Source organism: Tenrec ecaudatus, chromosome 6 (genome assembly GCF_050624435.1).
Source record: "Tenrec ecaudatus isolate mTenEca1 chromosome 6, mTenEca1.hap1, whole genome shotgun sequence".
Taxonomy (NCBI): domain Eukaryota; kingdom Metazoa; phylum Chordata; class Mammalia; order Afrosoricida; family Tenrecidae; genus Tenrec; species Tenrec ecaudatus.
In genome coordinates this window covers 134107975-134129530 of record NC_134535.1, presented here as the reverse complement: position 1 = coordinate 134129530, position 21556 = coordinate 134107975, and the positions used below count along the sequence as shown (strand labels likewise).

The 21556-nt window shown below is 53.8% G+C and overlaps 1 protein-coding gene across 1 annotated transcript in view; it reads right to left on the bottom strand.

Annotated features, from left to right (window-relative positions):
- CACNA1C (calcium voltage-gated channel subunit alpha1 C) overlaps positions 1-21556 on the bottom strand; it is a 728086-nt gene that overhangs the window by 444571 nt on the left and 261959 nt on the right. The gene's annotated exons all lie outside the window — the stretch shown is intronic.

Below are 21556 nucleotides of genomic sequence, written 5' to 3'. Positions count from 1 at the left end.
GCTCTGGGAGACCACAGCTTTTGTCTTAAGGTCAGAGTGAAATCTGACGGTGACTTAACTGTGGGTCACAGTGTTAGGTGGATGGACATCTAAACCGAACCGCGAACCCCCTGTCCAGACGCCTCTCGGATCAGACACTGCTGGAATTGTGCTTCCCTCTGGACACCAGCATGAAGATGAAGTGACCCCCAGGAGGACGCTAAGGACGGTAAGGGGTCGGCCCACCGAGGCCCATGAGGAACGTTAGCGGGAACTGAAGAGAAAAAGAGGCGGGAACTCGATGACTACTCTCAAATCCTTAAACTTTAAGGCTTAAAGAATGACTGGAAGAGGAATTGGTACTTTATTTTGTTTCCTATCAGAGAGCACAATTAGGATCAATGAACACGTGGGAGGGTTGTTTTCTTTCCTCAATATAAGGACACAGTTCCAACAATGAGGAGTTCAACACGCCTGTCCCCCACGACTAGAATATTTCAGTAGAGCCTGACCACACAGAAGGACTGTAAAGTCCCGCTACTCCTCTGAGAGTTGGCCTAAACTAGTTGACCTCAAAGTTTCCTTTCATGGCTAGAGTGGCCAATGAACTCAGGTAGTCAACTCAGCAGCTTTTCTGAATGCTCCTGGCCAGCAACTTATCCCTCTGAGACCCGGGGGGCTTGGGATGGACGGGACTCCTCAGTCCTGGGGGCACAGCTTCCTGGTACTTTGCATGCATGCCCTCTGAAATACCCTGGCATTGTGTAGAGCCGCTCCCAAGGAACCACAACTCCACACCCTGTACACACGGGGGAGGCGGGGCATCCCAGCAGCTATCGCCGTTTACATAGACCCGCAGAACCTTACCACCTGCGCATCCTGTTTTTCAGTGGCATGCCTATCCAGGAAGCCTAAAGGCTATTCCAAGGAGCTGCTTCTAGTTTGATGAGCCAAGTACCAAGGGCACATGGCTTTCACTCCAGGCCACCACGGGCATGGGCGCGCCTCTCTATGGGCATACCTGTACTTGTCAAATGAGCTTCTGGTACCTGGCAGCTAAGATAAAGACTGTGTTCTAGGTCCATGCAAAGCCCAACCACCCATCCTTGTACTTTGGGAGGGGGGGGAAGCTTACACAGGCTATGTTACAAGGTTGGGATTGATGACCAACCCCGAGGAAATGGGTCAGCTTGGGTCTAATTTCACATGTTCCCGAAGGTAACGAGAGGGGAGGGACAGCCATCATCAAGGGCTCGTGCACGCTCCAGTTGATCAGCCTGGCGATGTGTTAATGTAAACAGTTAATTGCAGGCTTGTTGGCCTCCGAGAACCCAGGGTAGTTTTCATTAATTCTAGCACATGCCTTGCAATGTTTACATTGCAAATTACCTTCAAGTCAGAAGTATCCGACCCAGAACCACAACTTGGGGGTGATAAAATCCCACTGGCCGAGGCTGGCAGCAGAGGCTGGCAGCAGCTGGAGTCGTTGGCTGAGAGAACCACAGTTGGCATTTGGGGGAGTTAGATGTGCTTCAGAGAGGGAGAGGGGGCAACACTGGCTGTGCTGCCCACACGAGGAAGCCCTCCGGCTGCTTCAGAGTGCCGGACGCCCTGTGGATCCCGAGTGAGGAGGGCCAAGTCCTGCCAGGGGCCCTTAGCAGCAGGAAAGCAAGGGCAGGAGGAGAGGCTGCCCCCATGATCAGGAATCTGTTTCCCAGAGTGAGTTCAGGTCCCTCGACAGCAGCCCTGGGTTCCACTGACGCGGTGAATGATCTTCCTTTCTCATTTCTTGTCTATCTCCCAGCCAAGCACACCTTCCAGAATTTTCAGCAAAGACCAGTGTTTGGGAGCAGTAGTCTGTTCTCCTGACCATTCTCCCTGGGAGTTGGCTGCCTGACATCCCCCATCAGACTGGGCCCCAGGCATCTCTTACACTTGGGAGCTGGAACCCGCTGAATCAAAGAATCCTAGGAGCTGAAGGCCTTTCAAATTTCCTCGGGTCCATCTCCTGCCTTCAGGCGGAGCTAAATATAAACCGCTCCAGACATCCAGTTAGCTACCGTATTATTTCCCTCTTCAGATCTCTGAGAGGAGGGCTGGGCTACGAAGAACACTTTGCATTTGCTCCTTTGGAAGTCAAATTTACAAACGAGTCAACAATGCGAAAGGGTTTCCAGCATCTCTCTAAACACATCAAAAACGTCTTGTAAATCCTATTATTTGTCAATGTCATTTTGCCTCCCACTCATTCAAAAGCCGAGCTGGATTTGTTGGGGAGCCGCTTCAAGAATTCCTTGTTCTCACTTTCTCTTTAATAAGGGGACCAGATTTTAACACTGGTAAAGCCGGACACCATTGATAAAACTCATATCCTGGTGAAATAGCCACATGGCAGCTGAAAACCGTATACACTGGCCTGTCATGCATTCTTTCCAAAAATCAGGACTTTTAAAAAACGCTGTGGGACGCGGGAAAAATTGTTTAAAATCGGGACTGTCCCACCAAAAGCGGGACATCTGGTCACCTCACTCTACGAGGATGGGACACCGTTGACCGGCGTTGTCCACGGAGGGCTGTGGAAGGAATGAGGCTGGAGTCTAAGAGCCCGAGGCTGGAGTCGCGTTGTTTAGCATCCTGAACCTCATGTCCCTGGTGTGAAATGGGGTTAACCGTTACCTGGTTCTTACCGGATCCGGTGATTAAAGCAGCGCATTCGTTGTAAGTTGTAAAGGGGCCTGTATTCAAAACATGGCAGCCACCCAGTCCCCAGAGGAGCTGGGTGGCCTTGGGACCTTTGCACTGAGCCGGTGGCCACGCTGAGATGGAAATGTAGGTCCCACAGATGGATGTGTGGCTGGCTACGGAGAGCTCCAGTTCTCCTGGGCTCACCCAGACTTCTCTCTGGGAGAACACTGAGGAGAGACAAGCACTGTGGGGTCTTAAGAAGCCCCAAGCCCCAGGAAGCTCTGTGGTTCACCTGTGACCTCAGCTCTCGCCACAGACATCTGACATTTCAACTCTTGTCTTCCTGGAGAGAAAGCCACCAGCAGGCAGGGCCCTCTGCGTGTCGACCACTAGGTGCAGGAGAACGTTGGTTGCCATGCACCCTGCGAAGCGATGCGGAATAAATACCTTTTTAAAAAAGATCATCAGGGTGATCTCACTGTGCTTCGTGTTACCCACCAGGACAACCAGGCGCCTGACTTGTTTGTCCCCAACCCACATGGGCAGTCATGAACTGGAATCTTGCAGCCCGCATCTCTCAGGATGTGGGTGTGTGTAACTCCCATTGTTCTGTTTTGTGCCCTCGGTGTGTGTCAGCGTGTTTCCAAGTGGAATCCATCTGAGCTGCGTCAAAGCCACATGGGCGAGGAAGGAGAAGCGTCTGCTAGTGGGGAATGCGGGCTCCTGCCTCTGCACCCAGCCTCCGGGCGCCCACGCCTGGGCACTCCCCTTCAAATACACTCGCCACTCAAGTCGCCAGCCTCAGTAGCTATTGTTTCTACGCTCACTTTGATGGAGTAGGTACTGGCCAGCTGGGTACACAGTGAGCTGAAACCAGAGGAATCTACCCTCCTGCCTAGCGGAGACGCCTTCTTGCTCCGCTGGCATGTTGTGAGAAGTCCCATGAGAATGAACGGCACCTTTCCTAGAGGATGACCTGTTGGGCTGCGATCCGCAGGGCAGGCAGTTCGAAGCTACCAGCAGCTCTGCAGGAGAAGACTGGACGGTCTAGTCCTGTAAACAGTTACAGTCTGGGAAACCCACAGGGGTCGTTCTGCATCAACATTGACTCAGTGGCAGAGAGGGAGAACGTTTGTTAAGAAAGGGCACCGTGGTTCAGTGGCAGAATCCTTGCTTTCCACGAGAACTGGGTTCAAATCCCAGCAGCCACCACCTCAGGGGCAGCCTGTCTGTCAGTGCAGGGTTGTGTGTCACCATGATGCTCAACAGGTTTCAGGGGAGCCTCCAGATGAAGATGGACTAGAAAGGTCTGGTGATCTATTCCCAAAATGAGCCAATGACAATCCTATGGGTCCCACCACCTGATAGCCAATCTGGTCGTGAGGGTGCTACAGGACCGGGAAGCAATTTGTTCTTTTGCACATGGTGTGTGTGTGTGTGTGTGGGGGGGGTGTCTTTATTCTGCCTGCCCCACCTGCCTGAGAGAAAGAGAGAGAGAGAGAGAGAGAGAGAGAGAGAGAGAGAGAGAGAGAGAGAGAGAGAGAGAGAGAGAAAGCTGGTACATTCAAGGGCAGAAGGTATATATCTCATTCCTTGACTTGCTGACTGCTGACCAGTAGCAGGCTCGGCTTCTAAATGGAACTGCAATGGAGCCTGGTGAGGGAAGTCACGGGTCACTTAAGTCTGGGGGTCACAGGAAGCAGATGGCTGGAACCACCCTTGCTGGCAGACTGAGTGCACACGACAGGGTCAGCAAGGATGGCCTGAGTTTGCTACTGAGGACCAAACACCAAACTAGTTCCCATTGAGTGCACTCCTGTTCACGATAGGGGAGGGGGTGTTGGGGGGGCGGGTGTCCATCAGAACTGCCTTGCATGGGGAGGTCAGAAGTAGCCAGGCAGGCCTTTCCTCTGAGGTATCTCAAGATAGACTTGAACCTTCAATCCCCAGAAAACCACGGAGCATGTAGCCACACAGGGACTCCTCCTGACCTTGAAGGAGCTGCTTCCCCTGGGGGCATTCCTGGAGAGTAGAAGCTGAGAGGTGCCTAGCAGTGTCTTCTACCTAAGCATGTCTCAAACGCTTCCAGCCGGCCGCCATCAGGTGCCTTCTGACCCGTATTGAGCCTATAGAACAGACTAGCACTGCCCGTGGTCTCCAAGGCTGTAGGATGTCGCAGAAGCAGCCAGCCACATGCCACCCCACCGTCCCCCACCGCCACTAAGGGGCTTTGAACAGCTGACTTTTCTGACTAGCACCCAAGCTTTCTGGTCACTCTTTTTGACGAACACACCCTTTGTAACAAATCAAACACACCCACACTTTGCACGGCACCTCCCCAGGAGGACAGCTCGCGAGATGCCGAGAGACACAGTTTCAGAGGTGTCTGAGGGCAAAGTGGACAATCTGAGGACTCGGAGATGGTGGTGAGGGAGGCGGGGCAGAGCAGGAACTCTTTTCAGAGTATTTTCCTTTCGCCTCCATAAGCTGCTGGGTAAAAGACCACAGGGCTGAGCTTTATGGCTCCTTCTGCCCCAGGACTCCTACTCCCCCTGTGTGTGATTGGTCTCCCAGGCCCCCCGCGACGGCTCCTCGGGGTGACACGGGACAGCAGAGCCAAGGAGCGCCATCAGCGAGACAGATGCCCTCCTTGCAAGCTGCAGGTGGGCCTGTGTGCAGAGCGTACCAGGCAGCACAGCAGACACACTGAGGGAGGGGTGTGCCTGCCACCCGCCCAGGGCCTCCTACGTGGGCCAGGAGCCTGGGGACCACTGGTCTGTACGGCAGCCAGCACAGAGAGTATCTGGAAGCTTCCAAGATCCCAGCCACAGCCAGCAGCCTGTCACTGGGCAGGAGGAGAGGCGCATGGGCCTTCCTTTAGAGGCCTAGCACCAGTCCTAGAGTGAGGCTGCCTGATCTCAGATCCTGCCCCCGCGCCCCCCCTGCCCACACACACACACCAGAGCTACAGAACTCCCAGCAAGTCCCTTGACCTCTTGGTGTCTCCACTTCTTCAACTGTAAAATGGATTCAGTGCGTAAACATAAGCCACGTGCCCGGAGCCGTGCCTGGCACAACGCAACACAGGACAGGTGTTGGCCAGTCTTACAGAGTCATATCCCCGACTCTCCTGCTTCAGACTGAGTTTGGGGGCTGTGTGTGTGCGTGTGTGTGCAGTGGAGGGGTGGGGTCAGGAGTGACCCAGCTGGAGTGGCCTCGGAGACTCTGCAGAGTCTGAGAAGTGGATGCGTTGATGGGAAGGCTCTCCGGGACAAGACGAGTCCACCGAGGGGCAGACAGAAGCATGTCGTCTTCCCAGGGAAGCAGGACAGCCCGGGCACCAGGGCTCCACGAGAAACTCGACTCTGTGACCGAGGGCAAGTCTCTTAACCGCTCTGAGCTTGAGCGGGGTCCCGAGTCCAAGGACAAGGTCGCATTCAACAATCTCAAGAGTCCTTCCTGGCTTTCAAAGCCCATGTGTCCAAGCTCGGGGGCTGGGAACAGGAGGGCCAGGGGTGCTGATATTGCTAGGTGCCGGGGGGGGGGGTCACATCTGACTCTGACGACCCTGAGAAGAGATGGGAGCACTGCCCAGCCCTGCACCACCCTCTACCCTGCACCACCCTCTGCCTGCACCACTTTCTGCCAGAGTAGGTCTGCTTGAGCTTCACGCAGCCACCGTGCCAGTCCATGTCACAGAGGGGCTTCCTCTTGCCCACCCACCTGGACTTTGCGCAAGTCACCACAGCATGACCAGCTGGTGGATGAACGGTGGCGACGGGGTGGAGGTGACAGAAAAAGCCAGGGTGGGCAGAGACATCGCCCTGCGGTGTGTGCATCTGTGTGCAGGACGGAGATCGGGGGAGATGGATGTGCAGACGCTTCCCCCAGTCCCTGCCGAGGACTCTCCGCCCAGCGGGCCTCAGGCAGGCACTGATACAGAGGCAGTTGTCTCTCAGAAAACACGTTCACCCAGCTGCCATCGGCACCTGAGCCGTGTTCAACCAGGTCAGAACTGAGGGCCCTCTCCGAGGTGAAAGCTCAAGAGAAGAGTCCAAGCCTCTGGGGGCCACTGGGTGGCTCATCCACCTCCTTTGCTGGCCCTGCCCGGCTTGCTTCTCTTTTCAGGGAGACCCCCGCTTTGTGCCCAGGTGTGGATGCTGAGCCGAGCTCGCCTGGCTATGTGTCGGGATGCAGGATGCATCTTTGAGTTGAGGATCAGCTCGCTGTCCTAGCAGGAATGACCCATCTGTGCGTGCCCTGCTGAGGCTCATTCACAAGGAGGTCGGGGCATGCCCAGAGCCTCCTGGGAGTTTGCTTAGCAGCCTGTAAGGAGATCTACTCTCAGAACCTTCCCTGAGAGGAGGAGAAGGGGTACCTCCTGTGGACACAGGGGCGGGAACTGCTACCATAGGACAGCAAAGCACACGGTGGCTACTGCTTCTCTGGAGCCAACAGTGCACACATCTGGATGCTAACGGAAAGGATCGAGTCCATGCAGAAGCCCCTGCTGACCTACTAGGAAAAAAATCAGCCACTGAGAACACTATGGAGCCCGATGTACTCTTTCACATACAGGGTCAGAACTGACTCAAGGACAACTGGGAGGGGAGGGGGAGCCTCTTTGCTCAGTGAGGCCCTAGGAGAGGAAAGGGTCCTAGGCTGGATCTCCAGATTCCTTCTAGGATCGTGTACCTCCTCGTGAGTAGTGACTTTGAGTGGGGAGATCTTGGCGAGCAAAGAGCAACTCAAGAGATGGGCTCACTCCCCTAACCCTGGGAAACGCACTGGTTCCAGGGACTCGGAGCAAGGCCTCCGTCCCTCCCTCGAGATTCAGACCCCTGCACCATGTGGGGGCCAGTCTTGCCCACTTAGCCAAGTCACCGAGGGAGTCCCACGCACATGTTCCAATCGGCCAGACGGTCGCATGGCTGGGATGACGCTCACCTTGTGAGTCAATAGGATGTTGACACGCAACTGTCTTTCCCAGGCAAGGAGTACGCGCCCACAGCCTGGTACCTGCCCCCATTCTTGGGTAAACAAGGGGGAGACGGAGAAGGAGGCCTGACAGACACCAATCAGAAGCAAGAAGGTCCAGAGCAACCCTCCACGCATAGCAGTGTGCTCAGCACTTGGCCCACCATGACCCTTCTGCAGGAAGAGCCTGCTCCGCACCCCATCCTGCAGCCTCACCCCTTTGCACGAGGCAACGTGTTCTGCACTTGTGAATCTTCCCCAGGCCTATACAAGCCCCTCGCCACTGGGAAGCCAGCGAGATCCAGTTGGAGCATTCTGTCCTAAAGCAACCAACCCTGAGAGATGGAGCCAATATGCTCCCAGGCCGAAATTAGAACCTGAAGGGCCGAGAAACAACAGACCAAAATACCATTCTTCTCATGAGGGAATATTAACTGTAGAGTTTATATATACTGAATGAATTTTATGTGAGAGTCCACATGTTCAAAGCACTAAAAATAGGGCTGGACACATTTTGGGGAATAGGCTATTGATGCATTTAACCCTTCTCCGAGAAAGAGCAGATGAGTGAGATGTGTCCATCCCTTAGTCTCCCACCCCAACTCCCCGGCTCTTTGTGGAACCTCGGAACAGAGAAGGCTTAGATCGAGGGCGGCAGAGGGGGTGGGGGGAAACAGCCCTCACCCAAAAAAGCAGGCTGTAAGGAGGCCAGAGTCACAGGGAGGGACTTTCAGGAATCGATGACTTCCTGCGCTGATCTTGGGAAAGGAGGAGAGCACAGGGCCAGGGACCACGTCCAGGGGCCCTGCTGCCGCCCTTGCCGGACTTTGTTTACTCATCCCTTGCCCCGGCCTGGCACTGGCAGCGGGAAGCGTGGGGAGGGCAGACCCACAGCAACCATGCCACTGTCTCCCATGTCTTCCACCAAGACACAGGCCAGCCGCTCCCCATCCCGATGTCCCAGGAACATGAAAGGATTCAAGAGCTCCGAGCAGCCTCAGAGCCGGGATTCGCTGTGCGCAGCTCAGCGAGTGGCCAGGCCAGATCGCAGTTCAACACTAGTCTGACACAGAACTGACCCAGCCTCCAAAATGGTCTCTTTGTCAGCAGCCCAGGGACTTTTTATAAGTAAACCAAGGTTTGCCATCCTTACCTCCCCAATCCCAATAGGTTGGGTGAATCATACTCATTTCACAGATTCCCAAACCCCACCATTGTCACGGGTCAGTTCTGACGCAAATTGACCTTATAGGACAAAAGTAGCACTGTCCCTGTGGGGTTCTGAGATGGGAAGTCCTCACAGGATTAGAAAGCCGTGCCTTTCTTCAGTACAGGTGATTTGGAACTGCTGGTCTTGCAGTGAGCAGCCCAAGACATGCACCAGGGCTGGTGAAAAAAAAATGCACACGTGTCTATTTCCTTCCCCGATAAAATGTACTAGACCAGGAATGAATCTCAAGCCTTCATAATGGCCCCCAACCACCTGGATATGTCATTCAACTTTAAACGGTGCCTTAGAAGTCTCTGGTCTGATTTCCGGCTGGCTCACAACAGAAAAGAACCAAACAAAAACACCTTACCCTAGGGCCTTGAACCTGGGGCTTCTAGCTCCAGGAATTTCTTCAGCTTCCAGGAACCCTACCTCCTCACCTGGAGGACTGTGTGTTTGGGTCCTTCAGGCGCTGCCTGGCATGAAGAAATCAGCCTCCAGTTCTCCTGGAGATGAGCTCCGGGCAAGAGAGTCTCTCTCGGGAGGTGCCCAAGGGGCTCCGTGAGAAGCAGAGCTCTGTTATCAGGTGGTGACACAGGAGTCTTCGCTGCCGGGCGTCTCTGCACCTGGAACACGCCACTGGGACTCTCCAGGAAGAGGATGAAGGTGGCGGCGCCTCCCATGCCCCTCTGAGTTAGATAACCCTGCTCCCTGTGTACCCCTGCCTGCTTGACCAGATCAAGGAGCAGGAAACTGCTCTGAACCTTGCTGAGCTCCCGACTGAAGGTCAAGCTCTTGCCAGATGATACTTTATAGCTATAATGTCGTTCGTACTTTTCTTTTAACAACTGTAATTTCAACAGATCAGAAAACCGTTAGGACCCCTGGACATGACTGCAGGACAGGAGCTGGCCTCCTGACCAGAGGGTTCTGCACATGCCTCCCCCTAAAGGGCAGCGGCACAGAAGACAGAGACCGCCTATTCTGCTCCGGTCAGTCCCGTGGGGAGCTCAGCTCTTCCCCTGACCAGTGTCTGGTAGCTGTGCCTCCAGCTTCCTGAGCAGACCCAGCCGGGCTGGGGCTCAGCACAGGAAGGGGAGTGCACACACTGGCAGGATCCTGATCAGAGCGGTCATGTGCCTCAGGTAGGGCAGGGGCCCATTCCGTCCATCCCAGGCAGGCCAGCAGCTCATCACCCCTGCAACTTCTGTCCCCCACTTCAGCTGGCTCATTCTTGGCACTGGGGTGCTCTTGGCGCATGGCTTGTCTTTGGATTTGCCCATAGTTCCCTCTCAGACCTCTCTCTCTCTCTGCCCCCAGGCTCAAAGGGCTTCTTTAGGCATCTTCAGGGCTTGAACTCCCTCTGCCCTGGAGAGGTCAAAGGGCACAATGTAGCATTTTATTACACATCCTTCCAAGGATCCCAATTGTGCCTCCCAGATCAGCTCGCCAAGACCCCAAAGGAAGCAAGGCCTGTCCGCTCCATCTGTGAAGTCCAGCAAGCCAAAGCTGAGCAAACAGTAGGCGCTTAATAAACAGCTGTGAGCTTGTTTCACTGTGGACAGCACTGTCACTAAAGGTCAGCGGAGGCCACATTGCCCTCAGGAAATGTTTGCATTGGGTATCCGTTCAAAGTCAACCCCACTCCAGCCCCTCCCAGAGGGACGGCAGAGCTGTGAGGCGCTTTTCTCTTTAACGTGGTCCTCTTTAAATTTTACCAATTTCTGTAAGTTCCAAATGCTAGGTGTTGCTGATGGTGGCGATGGCGAAGACTTACTGGACATCTGCGCTGTGCCCAACACTGTACAGGACCTGACCCATTGGATCCCCAAACACCTTCACAGAGCAGGAACCCACGAGCGTCCCTGTTCTCCCGGAGCCTTAGAGCACCCAGCACCCTGTCCAGGTACCTCAGTTCCTACGCAGGGCCCACAGTCAGGAAGGGAACAAAAAGGAACGATGCCATTCTTCCGTCCCGGAAGTTTTCGAGTCTGCCTGATTGCCAAAATCATCTATCAGGATGATGGTGGTGGTGACGATTCTCCTTCTCAATACCTTAGATTCTGTTTCGGCAAACATGGGTGGGGGTTGGGGTGGGGGTGGAGGGCTGGAATCTGGAATTCTTCAGCTCACCAGGAGATTCTGACGATGGGTCAGACTTTCAAAGTCCTGGCCCAATCCATGCTCTTCTGTCCATATCGCAACCTCTCCAGGCATCGGATGCAAGAGAGACCTCTGGTCAACTTTTCCTGAAAACCTCCAGAGCAGAAGTTGGAAACAGCTGGTTAGCATGCCGCTGCCACCCTGGACATATAATTAGCTTAGCCTCACGGGCCTCAAGCCTGGCCACATTTTCAAATCGCCTGAAGAATTAAAAATAAAAAATCCTGATGTGGGATGGTGGGGGTGTCGGGAGCACAGTTTCAAGAGCTGGGGCCCCAGGGGCACCCCACATCAGTACTTTCAGAGTTTCCCAGGTGATTCTAATGTGCTGCTCACAAAGCTTGCCTTTTTTAACATGAAAGACTGGCCATTCAACCTTGGCCTTTGAAAGCCCCAGCCTCATATAAACAACGTGGGCAGGGACTCGCCTTACAGCTGTGGCTAATTTTAAAACGAATAACACTAAAATGCTTTAGTACCCTCACTGGCCTCGGTTCAGCCTCATTAAGAAGGGTAAATAAAACAGAATGTATTCCCCCTCCCACAGACTCAAATTTGGGAAGTCAAGTTGCTGGGGAGATGGCGATTGTGCCGGTCTCATTCTTGAGGTGAGCCCAGGGGAGCCCCTAAATGAGTCAACCAAGGTCCCAAGAGAGCAAACTGGCTTTTGCCTAGAACCACGCAACACAACAGTGGTAAACCACGACCAGACGTGATTCCAAGGCTGTGCAAGAGACTGAGACACTGAGATGCTTTCTGAATCCGGGGGCAGGAATGAGCGATCATCCAGTTAAGCCCTCCCTGTCACCAATGGCTACTGGGATTTTACACTAGCTCTGATTATGGCATGAACAATTAGGTTCCTTGTTAAAGAAACTTGAGACCTTTGGTGCAGGCAGTGTGCTGCGTTCTTTACACATAATCCCTTTTAATTAGGCCGGACAGCAACCCTCTGGGCGACAGGAAGTGTGACCCCTTTTCCTCAGATGGGGAAACTGAGGCATGGACAGGTTAACTTAGCGGACCAGGGTCTTAACAGCCTTTGAATCAAATGGTCAGCCTCCAAAGCCCTTGCCAAAAATGATTGAAAAACAGTGTCTCCCTCAGACATTGACAAGGGACCCCGGTTGGGTAGTGGGCTGTGGGATGAGCTGCTAAACTCCAGGTCAGTGGTTCGAATCCAGCAGTGGCTCTATGGGAGAAAGATGAGGCTTTCTGCTCTCCCAGAAAGATTCACAGCCTCAGAAACCCAAGCGGGGGCAGTTCTACTCTGAATTATAGCTATGGGTTGGAATCGAACAGATTCGATGGTCATGAGTTTGTTTGTCTGTGCAGTTTCAGACACCGATGAGCAAGGAAGGCCGCCCTGGGCATTTGGGAGAGGAAGAAAGGCTGAGGGACCCTAAAGAACAACTCTCTTCTGGTTTCTTTCTTTACCTTGTCTTCCTTTTCTTTCTTTTAAAACTATGCGAGGGTTTGCTTGCGTGTGTGTGTTTGGAAGGGGTTGAAGTGGTGCAGTACTCAGCTATCTCTACAGACCCAACTATTAACAACAGACACAGGTAGAAAGAGCGAATCTGTGTTGGAAGAAGCCCAGCTAGAATGGGTTCCTGAGAAGCAAGGACAAGGCCGGAGAGACTGCGTCTCATGCACTGTGGATACATCACTAGGAGAGTCGAGTCCCGGAGAAGGGCTTCTTGCTTCCTCAAGCGGAGGGGCGGTGGATAAAGGAAGCCCCTCAGTGGGATGTGCCGCCATGGTGGCTGCAACAGTAAGCTCCGCGGGAACAGCTGTGACGACGGCATCAGCCAACATCGCATTCTACTGCCGCGGGGTCGCTGTGAGTCAGACCTGACCCGACAGCACCCAACAACACACATGTGCCTCGGCATGGGGTGTCAATGTAGGTGACATGAGGAGAAATGAGGAGAGCAATTCACACGAAGCAGAAGGAGAGGGCCCAAGATACTCATAAAGATGGGCCATCGATGATTTGAATGTCACTCACAGAATTCACAGGTGCGCCGAGAGGCTGGGAAACAGTGGGGGGAAGGCAGCCCCTGGCGCTCTGCATTCTGAGCAGGGCTGACTCCTCAGTATCCCCCTCCTCTCCGACTTTCCTCTTAGGAGCCGGAGGCAATGGCCCATTTTCTTAAACCGCTCCTTGTCTCCCGAGGAATTAAAAACAACAACCGTATTAACAGTACTAGCAGAAACAAGCCAGTGTGCTTGTCCACCAATGACAGTTCTCTGATCCCGCTGATGGCTTTCTATTTATTTGTCGATACCTTCCTGGTGCAGGCGGGTCTCCCTCGCAAAGTCCAGCCAACAAGCAGCCTTCAACGGCCTCTGCTACGTGCTGCAGTCCACACAGCAGCTCCCGAGTTCATGGGCTTCTGGTCTCCAGAAGAAGCTCTAGTGGGGTAGTGTGTTATGTGCAGACTGCCAGCCACAGGTAGGCAGTTCAAACCTACCAGATGAGCCTTTCTGAGCCTGTGAAGAGTTACAGTCTGGGAAACCCACAGGAGCAGTTCTGTCCTATCCCACAGGGTCACTATGATTCGGAATCACCAGGATGGCAGGGAGTTTGGATTTTGTCTCCTGAGAGGAAGTGGTAAGAGGATATTGGGGGGGGGGGGCGCGAGTTGAAGGAATGATACCCAGAAGCTTGAAACAGAATCAGAGCTGGCTTCTAGACTGGGTCATTTGCTTCCTGTCAAGGACACTGCATTTTTCTCTTTATTGTGGGCATTTTCTCTACCATTAAGGAAGGAAGGAAGACAATGAGGACTCTTACCACCATCAAGTCTATTCTGACTCACAGCGACCCTCCAGGACGCAGTAGAACTGCCCCTGTGAGTTTCTCAGACTCTTAACTCTTTAAAGGACTAAAAAGCCTCATCTTTCTCCCACGAAGCTGGCTGGTGGTTTTGAACTGCTGAACTGACAGTTAGCAGCCCAATTGGAAACCTCTTCTTCTCCAGGGCTAAAAACAGTGGCGAAGAGCAGGTTGGCGTGGTAGGCCCTCCTCACTTCCTCAGTCGGCTCAGGGGTGTATTGGCTCGGGAATGAACCCCAGACTCTGTAAAGGTGTCCACAAATCGCAGGCTTTTCCTTCCCTGGAGCACCAGGGCAGAAGGACGTCAAGTCCAGCTGCTGCTTTGGGTGCCCTCAAGTCCATGCAGACCTGGAGGGTCTCGTTGGCTGCTATCAAGACAGAAGCAGATGGAGCACTGGGGTGGACTCGAACAGCCCACCTTTCAGTTAGCAACCACGGGCTTCCCCTGGGTGCTCCCAGGGCTCCTTACAGGAAAGCTACAAGGCTCGGGTTTCAGACTGCAGGGCTTCTGCAGACCAGAGAGAGTGCGGGCCCCTGCAGGCAGATGTTGTCCCTACTGTCGGACCACAGACCAACTGGGGATTCGATCCTGCTGGGTGCCCCTCAGCTCCTGGCTCCAAGGCAGACAGGCTCGTGTGCAGCACAAGGCGGGCAGACCTGCACTCAAGAGGTTGGGGGCAGAAAGCCTGGCAGGGGAAGGGTGGGCAGTGCTGGCTCACATGTCCAGGCTGAGGCCACTCTGCCAGCAGCTCCAGGTTTGACCTTGGAAGGGAGAGAACGCTTTGCCTTATATCTACCTTTCGGTCCCAATAACTTCTCCAGCTTCCAAACGGGTCCGGGTGCCATCCCCAAAATGACCTTGGCCCCGTAAGGGTCCGGGGGGTAAATAGTTAAAATCCAGCATGCAGGTTCGGCTGTCTGGGAATAGCAAGCCTCTTCACTGCCTACGACCTGTCTGGCCAGGAGGTCAGACCACTGTAGGAAAGTTTCTGACATTGAATGCGGCCAGGACAGTAGGATCCTTTGTCTCCAGGGTGAACACTTGCCCCACGTCTGCACTGTGCAGACAAGAGATTGCTCCTCATAACCATGAGAGCAGAGTGACTCGGCCGTCCCCAGCCCATTAGCACGGATAAACACTTGTGCCCACTCATCATCCGTCAGCCTCTCTCTAGTCCCCACTCCCTCTTCATTTCCCCGTCTTTCCTCCGAGGCACGGGGCACAAGTCATCCATTGTGATGGCACCTGCTGAGCAGCCTCATTTCTCTGACCACAAGGCATGTGACACCCCTTCCATTCTCCTTGCCTCTCCCCAAGTCAGCTCCCATATTACAGGGGAAGGCCAGGCCTGCTGCAGGGAGGAGGTACCAGCCTGCTCGCAAAAGCAGAACCTTGAGGAACCCCCGCCATCTCCAATATGCCATGCCGACGGCAGTGGCGGCGGGTGCCTGCGCACAGTCTGTGCGGGATCGCGTTTAGGAATGCGGGCGTTGTCCCCCTTCCAGACGTGTCACCTGCCAGCCGTGTGACCTTGCACAGGGCATGCCCCTTCTCAGAGTGTCAGCTGTGTCCTGCGCAAAACGGAGATCGTGCCAACCCGTGGGGCAGTTGCCACAACTGAATCCGATGAGGATCCTCATGGGTTTCGTTAGCATTGTAGCTAGCCCAGGGTAATCCGTAAATGACAGGGGGTGCTATTTTTTCAACTCCCGCCGTTCTTAATAGACCCGGTGGCACCGGTGTGGCCTCCTCAACGAAGCCAGCATCATTACTATGGACACACTCACTGGATGATGCTGAGTGCCACAAGGCGGCCTTCGTGCAGCAGAGTAAGGAACTGCACAGCCTGCACCAAACTCGGGACAGCGGCTACGTCTGAGCTTCACTGCCGCGCCCTCCGCTGCTCCGAGCAGAAGGCAGGTCCCTTCTGACGGCACAGCCAAAGCACCTGAGATCAAGTCTTGCCATCCTTACTTCCAAGGGGCAGTCAGCTGTCCTTTCTCCAAGATAGATTTGCTCATCCTTTTGGGAAATCCAAGGAATAGCTATGAGTCTCAAGGAATTCTGCTAGGTACTGAATTCTACTAGGAAGATTCCTGCTGTGTATACAATAAATAGGAATTCTGCTACGAAAATTCCTGCTAGTTATACAATATTCAAGTAATGACAATAATCGTTCCATATTATGATTAGGGCTGTAAAATCCTCCAATAAAATGATTTTTAAAACAAGACAAAGCAGGAAAAAAGTGTAGTAAAGAAATAAAATTAAAAGTTATGACTGAAAAAATTAATTCCATAATCATCCATAATGATTATTGTGGCTCAGTTGAGGGCTGCAAATAGATGCCGCGGGGTATTAAGAGTGATAAGAGTTTTAAAAAATGATCCCTACCACTTATTGATTACCCTGGGTCAGGTACAACAAAGCCCATTATAATCATCATCTGAGTCACTTGTGACGACTGCCCATGGGTTGGCACGATCTCGTTTTGCACACGACAGCGCTGACACTCGGAGAAGTCGCATGCCCTATGCCAGGTCACATGGCTAGCAGGTGACACGTCCGGCAGGGAGGCAATGACTCTCAGCCAGCCCGCACCCCTACACCATGTGTGTGATGTGAAGCATCCAGGGAGAGGGCCTGCGCTGAGGCAGCTGCCCAAGGCTCCATGGAGGAGATGGGGCTTGAATGAAATTTTAAAGTGCGTGTGGCCGAGGGAGAGTGATCTCAGATGGGGTGGCAGAGGAGGGGCTAGGCATGCTAGGCATAACAAATAAAAACCTAATCAGCTTGACCATACTGAAGGATTCTCCAAGAACAACAACAGGGAATCATTTTTTGGTGGGGGGGAGATGCTAAGGGCCACTTGCCAGACTAACAGCAACCTGGGGATTAAGGAGGAGACTCTGGCAAAGGCATGCTGGAAGGGTTGAATCCTGGGAGGCGCACTCGAGGAAAGAGCTAGAAAATGATTGTGAGCATCCGGGCCCCAGAAAAGACTGCAGAAGAAAGAAGATGAAGGACAGTAGGACGAGATGATGCCTTTTCCTTGGGAGAAGGAGACACAGAGCTGCGAGCACAGCCACAGCTTTGATTTGGTGGCCCATTGACCACGGAGAACCCACCCTGGGGCAGACGTGACACGCAGCGTGTCGTGTGCACAGATGGACAGAGCCTGCCCCAGCCCATCAGTGGGGCAGGGAGGGTGCCCTGGCGACTTGTCTTAGGGTGAGAGCCAATGCCTCTGCCATCGCAGCCACTAGAGAGGGGTCTTCCATGTTAGGATGACAATATTTTATACCATCATTAACAAAACCATTTTAATCAGCATCTCCACGGGGACATGTCTGGCTGGGATGGGATGAGCGTGTGCTGATCCACCATCGGCTCTCTTCCGTGAATCTGCTGGCAGTTCTCAAGCCCCGAGATAAGCTGCCAGAGTCACTTTCTGTCTTGATTCCTACCACTGCCAACCGCTCCAGCCCCGGTCTTCAGACCTCTCTGTGGACTTCCAGTGACGTGGCTTCCTAAACGGTGTCCTGGCCATCCTGCCTCTTCCCACCCATCTTCGGCAGCCACCAGGGCACTGCCCAACCACCGACACAGCTCCTTCCCAGGATGCTCCTGGCCTTCACATTGTGGTCCCAGCCAACATCGCAGCTTCATCTCGGCCACTCCCACCAGTGTTCCTGCGCCCAGTGCCTCCAGCACACCAGCCATGTCCTGCTTCATGTCAGGGGCCACACGCTTTCCTCTGTCGAGAATATTCTTCATCCTTCCAGGACCCAACACCAACTACTATTCCTTCGGCTGACTCATGTCTTCAAGACCAGCTCAAGTGTACTTTCCCCATTGGAATGCTCCCTGGCTTTTAACACCTGGCTCAAAGCACTCCCTCGGTTTTAAATTCTCGACACACTGTCTAATCGAATATGTTATTCATGGACTTTTTATTGAAACCCACACAATGACTAGCTCATCTATTAGCTTGGGTGTCTGTCTTCCCACGTGAGCAGTGAACAGCCATCCTCACTGGTGCGTCTGGACCCATACCTAACCGTGTCCGAGTCAGGAGCCCTGGTGATGGAGTGGTTATGAGATGGGCTGTGTTCCTCAAGGTCGGCAGTTCAAAACCACCAGCAGCTCCGCTGGAGAAAGACCGGATTCTCTATTTCTGTAAACAGTACAGTCTCGGAAACCCACAGGGAGCCACCGTGAGTCAGCATTGCCTCGATGGCACTGAGCTTGGTGTTTTTTAGAACAGTGTCGGAAGGAACCCTGGTGATGCGATGGTTAAGGTGCTGAGAGGTTGCTGGTTCAGACTCTTCAGCCATAGACAGCAGAACAATCTAGAGCAGCGGTTCTCAGCCTTCCTAATGCTGCAGCCCTTTCATACACTTCCTCATGTGGTGGTGACCCCCCAGCCATAAAATTATTTTCATTGCTACTTCACAACTGTAATTTTGTTACTGTTATGAATTGGGTGACCCTGTGAAAGGGTCGTTCAACTCCCCAAAGGGGTCGCGACCCCCAGGTTGAAAACCCCATGACTCTGCTCTGCTCTGTTTTACGGTGTCATGAGTTGGGATTGACTCAATGTCCGTGGTTTGTGGAACAGTATGATTAGACAGTTAACAAATGGCAAGAGTAATGTGTGAGTTAAAAAAAAAAAACCACTTGATATTCGAGTTACTACAAGAGTTCCCTGTCACCCCAAGAAACAGAAAGATAAAGATCAATTATAATATGGAATCGCACTGACAGAACCTGACCATGGCAGCAATCTGTCAGTCATTCATCAGACACACCTTGTTTACGACATTCAGGTACTATTCTGGGCTTTGAGAGGGATGTAAAGAAAAATGATGAATGTGTCATCTGGTTGGGGGTAAAAAAACACCCAGGCACACGGGAAAAGACACGAGTGAGCCAAAGCAAGCTATTCTGAAGGTCAACCTGTGGAAGGCCCTAAGTGTTAGAGACAGGCATGGAGGCACAGGTGTGATCGATGTTAATTATGCCGACGTTTGTGGAGAGTGCTGGGGGCAGGGGGCCGGGGAGAAGGGGAGTCGGTGGGGCCCAGCAGCCAAGCGGCCTCCTCTGTGTGACATGCTTGCGGTGGCCGCATGGCCTCGAACGTTTGTCAGAATCCGCAGGACCGTGCAGACAGCACAGGAGCAGCCCCAGTGCCTCACGCATTACGCCTCAGGCTGCTACTCACACGGCTGCAGTTCTGAAACCACCAGCCACTTCTGGAGAGAAAGGTGGGGTTTTCTCCTGCTGTAAAGATTCACAGTCTTGCGAGCCCACGGGGGCAGTTCTGCTCTGTGCCACGGGGTGGGCTCGCTATGAGTCCGACTCCACTGGAGGGCACTGAGTTGGTTTAAAACCACGCCGTGCACCCTACTGCAGACCACGGGCTTCAGTGAGTGAAAACGCATCCACAGGGGGTGCTCGGCTGTGGCAAAGGGGCCACAGGAGATGAACAGGGGCCAATGGTGGCCAGCGGAGCTCTCTGTGCTGCCGCATGACGTTACATCAACCCCACTCTGTGCCCATCACGAAGTCACGATAAAACATTTGTATATCTCTACGGTTTGAATCTTTTAATTGCAAAAAATTTGTTTAAGGTGATGATCGCTCCCTTAGAAGAGGCCTTCCTGCGCCTGAAGACTGTCTCTTATTCGTCGCCCTCTGGACATCCTGGGACAGGACTCCTCTGACGGAACAAGGACAACAGATGACTGGTCACTGTGACACAGCGAGCAGGTAGCCACTGACCCTGGGTGCCCGGGCGGCTCTGACCTTCTCCCCTTCCACTCCTGACTCTGAGTCTACATCCATCCACCAGCCTCGGAGTGTGTAAGAGGCCCTGCGGAACACCAAATAACACACACAAGGGTTTGAACCTGGGCATCTACTGAGGAAGGTAGAAATCAGCAGCAAAAGGAAGTGGAATTTCCTGAGTTGCCAAGGGGCTTTAAAAACTAATAAATCCATGCAAAAAGGAAAGACGGGAAGCAATTACACAGAGCTCTTTGGCACTGCCCCTGCAGCGCAGGGCACGGGTCCCTCCAGCACTCCGGCGGGGCTCTAGCTGCGGGACCCCAACAAACAGGAGGAAAGCAGGAAGGGCCCTTGAGCACAGGGCCCTTGGACACTCCCCCAGTGTCCACCACTTTGGAGCAGAGATGTGTTTGGAAATGAAAGGACATCACCACCACCACCACCCCACGCCCCGCTGCCACCCCGCTGCCACCCCAGGCCACTTCAAAGAAGATGGCTTTGTCAATGTCACGAACTCTGGTGCCATCATGTTGGTCAGCGCTCCACAAAGTCTGCCACTGAACCCAGCCCTTCTACAGAAGAGCGAGGAGGCTGTCTGCTCCGGGGAAGATGTGCAGTCCGGGAGCCCCTGGGAAGCATCCTGCCCTGTCCGCGAGTGGCTGAGAGTTGGAATCAATCTGTGGCAGTAAGTTGGGCTTGGTTTGGGCATTTGGCTTTGCCACTGCCTGCGTGGCCACCACCCTGCTGACTTATTTCGGCACATCCTTTTTGTCTCGGTCCAGCCTGTCTGCTTTGGCCACTGCAATCCCCCGGTGCCCATGGTAGAGAATAACAAATGTTTGTTGAGTGGTTACCCAAAGCTATACACCCCCAAACCCCACTCACTGTCATCGAGTCCAGGCCAGAACTGCCCCGTGAGTTTCCAAGATGGTAACGCTTTAACCGGAGCAGAACGCCCTGTCTGTCTGCCATGGAGCGGCTGGTGGTGTTGAACTGCTGACATCTCAGCGGCAGTCCAACACACGACCACCAGCACGCCACGGGAGCTACCGATGTGAGGTAACAAGGCCAAGGTCACAACTGTTGGTGGCTTTCTAGATATACCAACTGGTTCAGGAAACAGTGCTCCTGGCCTCTCTGCTGACCTAGGTGGGAGTGGGGGAGGGGTGTGCAGAGGATGAGAGGGTACTTCTCCAGCACCTGAAAGCAGCCCTGTGCTACTGTCTTTAAACACAGAGGAACACCATCCACGCACAGGCAATAGAACAGTCCTCGCCGTGGTCAGGAACGTCCCACAGGAGGATGTGCCTGTCTCAAAGCACGCCTCCGTGGATGCATCATTCCGTGGCACAGGGACTTAGTGCAAACTCATCCATCCCATCTGCCGAGCTTCTAAAGGACCAGGCCTGCCCCTAGGCCTCTTGGCCTCCCGACGAACTAGACCAGGGCCTCGCACCTGGCCACATGTAGCAGGTGTCTGTGTCTGGATTTCCCCCCTCCTTGTTTGCAATCCCCGTGACACCTCCCAAGAGCCTATGGACCAGTGAGAAGCTGAAAGAGCCCTTCCCCGCCTCCCAGGTGGAAAGCTGAGGCTTCCTCGTGGGGAGGTGGGGGGTGTCCCCCGCCACTACACCTCTTCCTCATGTTCTAATCAAGGGTGATGCTCATGGCAGATGGAGCAGCTTCAGGGGCGGCTCCCGTTCACCTTTCTTGCTTCCTGGAGGAGACAAACAGTAAACCAAGAGGCCTGGGTGTGCTGCCCGGAAACTGCGCTTCCGCTGCCACTTAGAAACTGCCTGAACCATCCATCAAGGCCAACCCCCCCTCCCCACCGCTCCACGCGGCAGCTGGCTGCTATGCCAAGTGTTCTTAAAACGGCATTTATGCCACACGCAGACCCAGCAAAACCTCC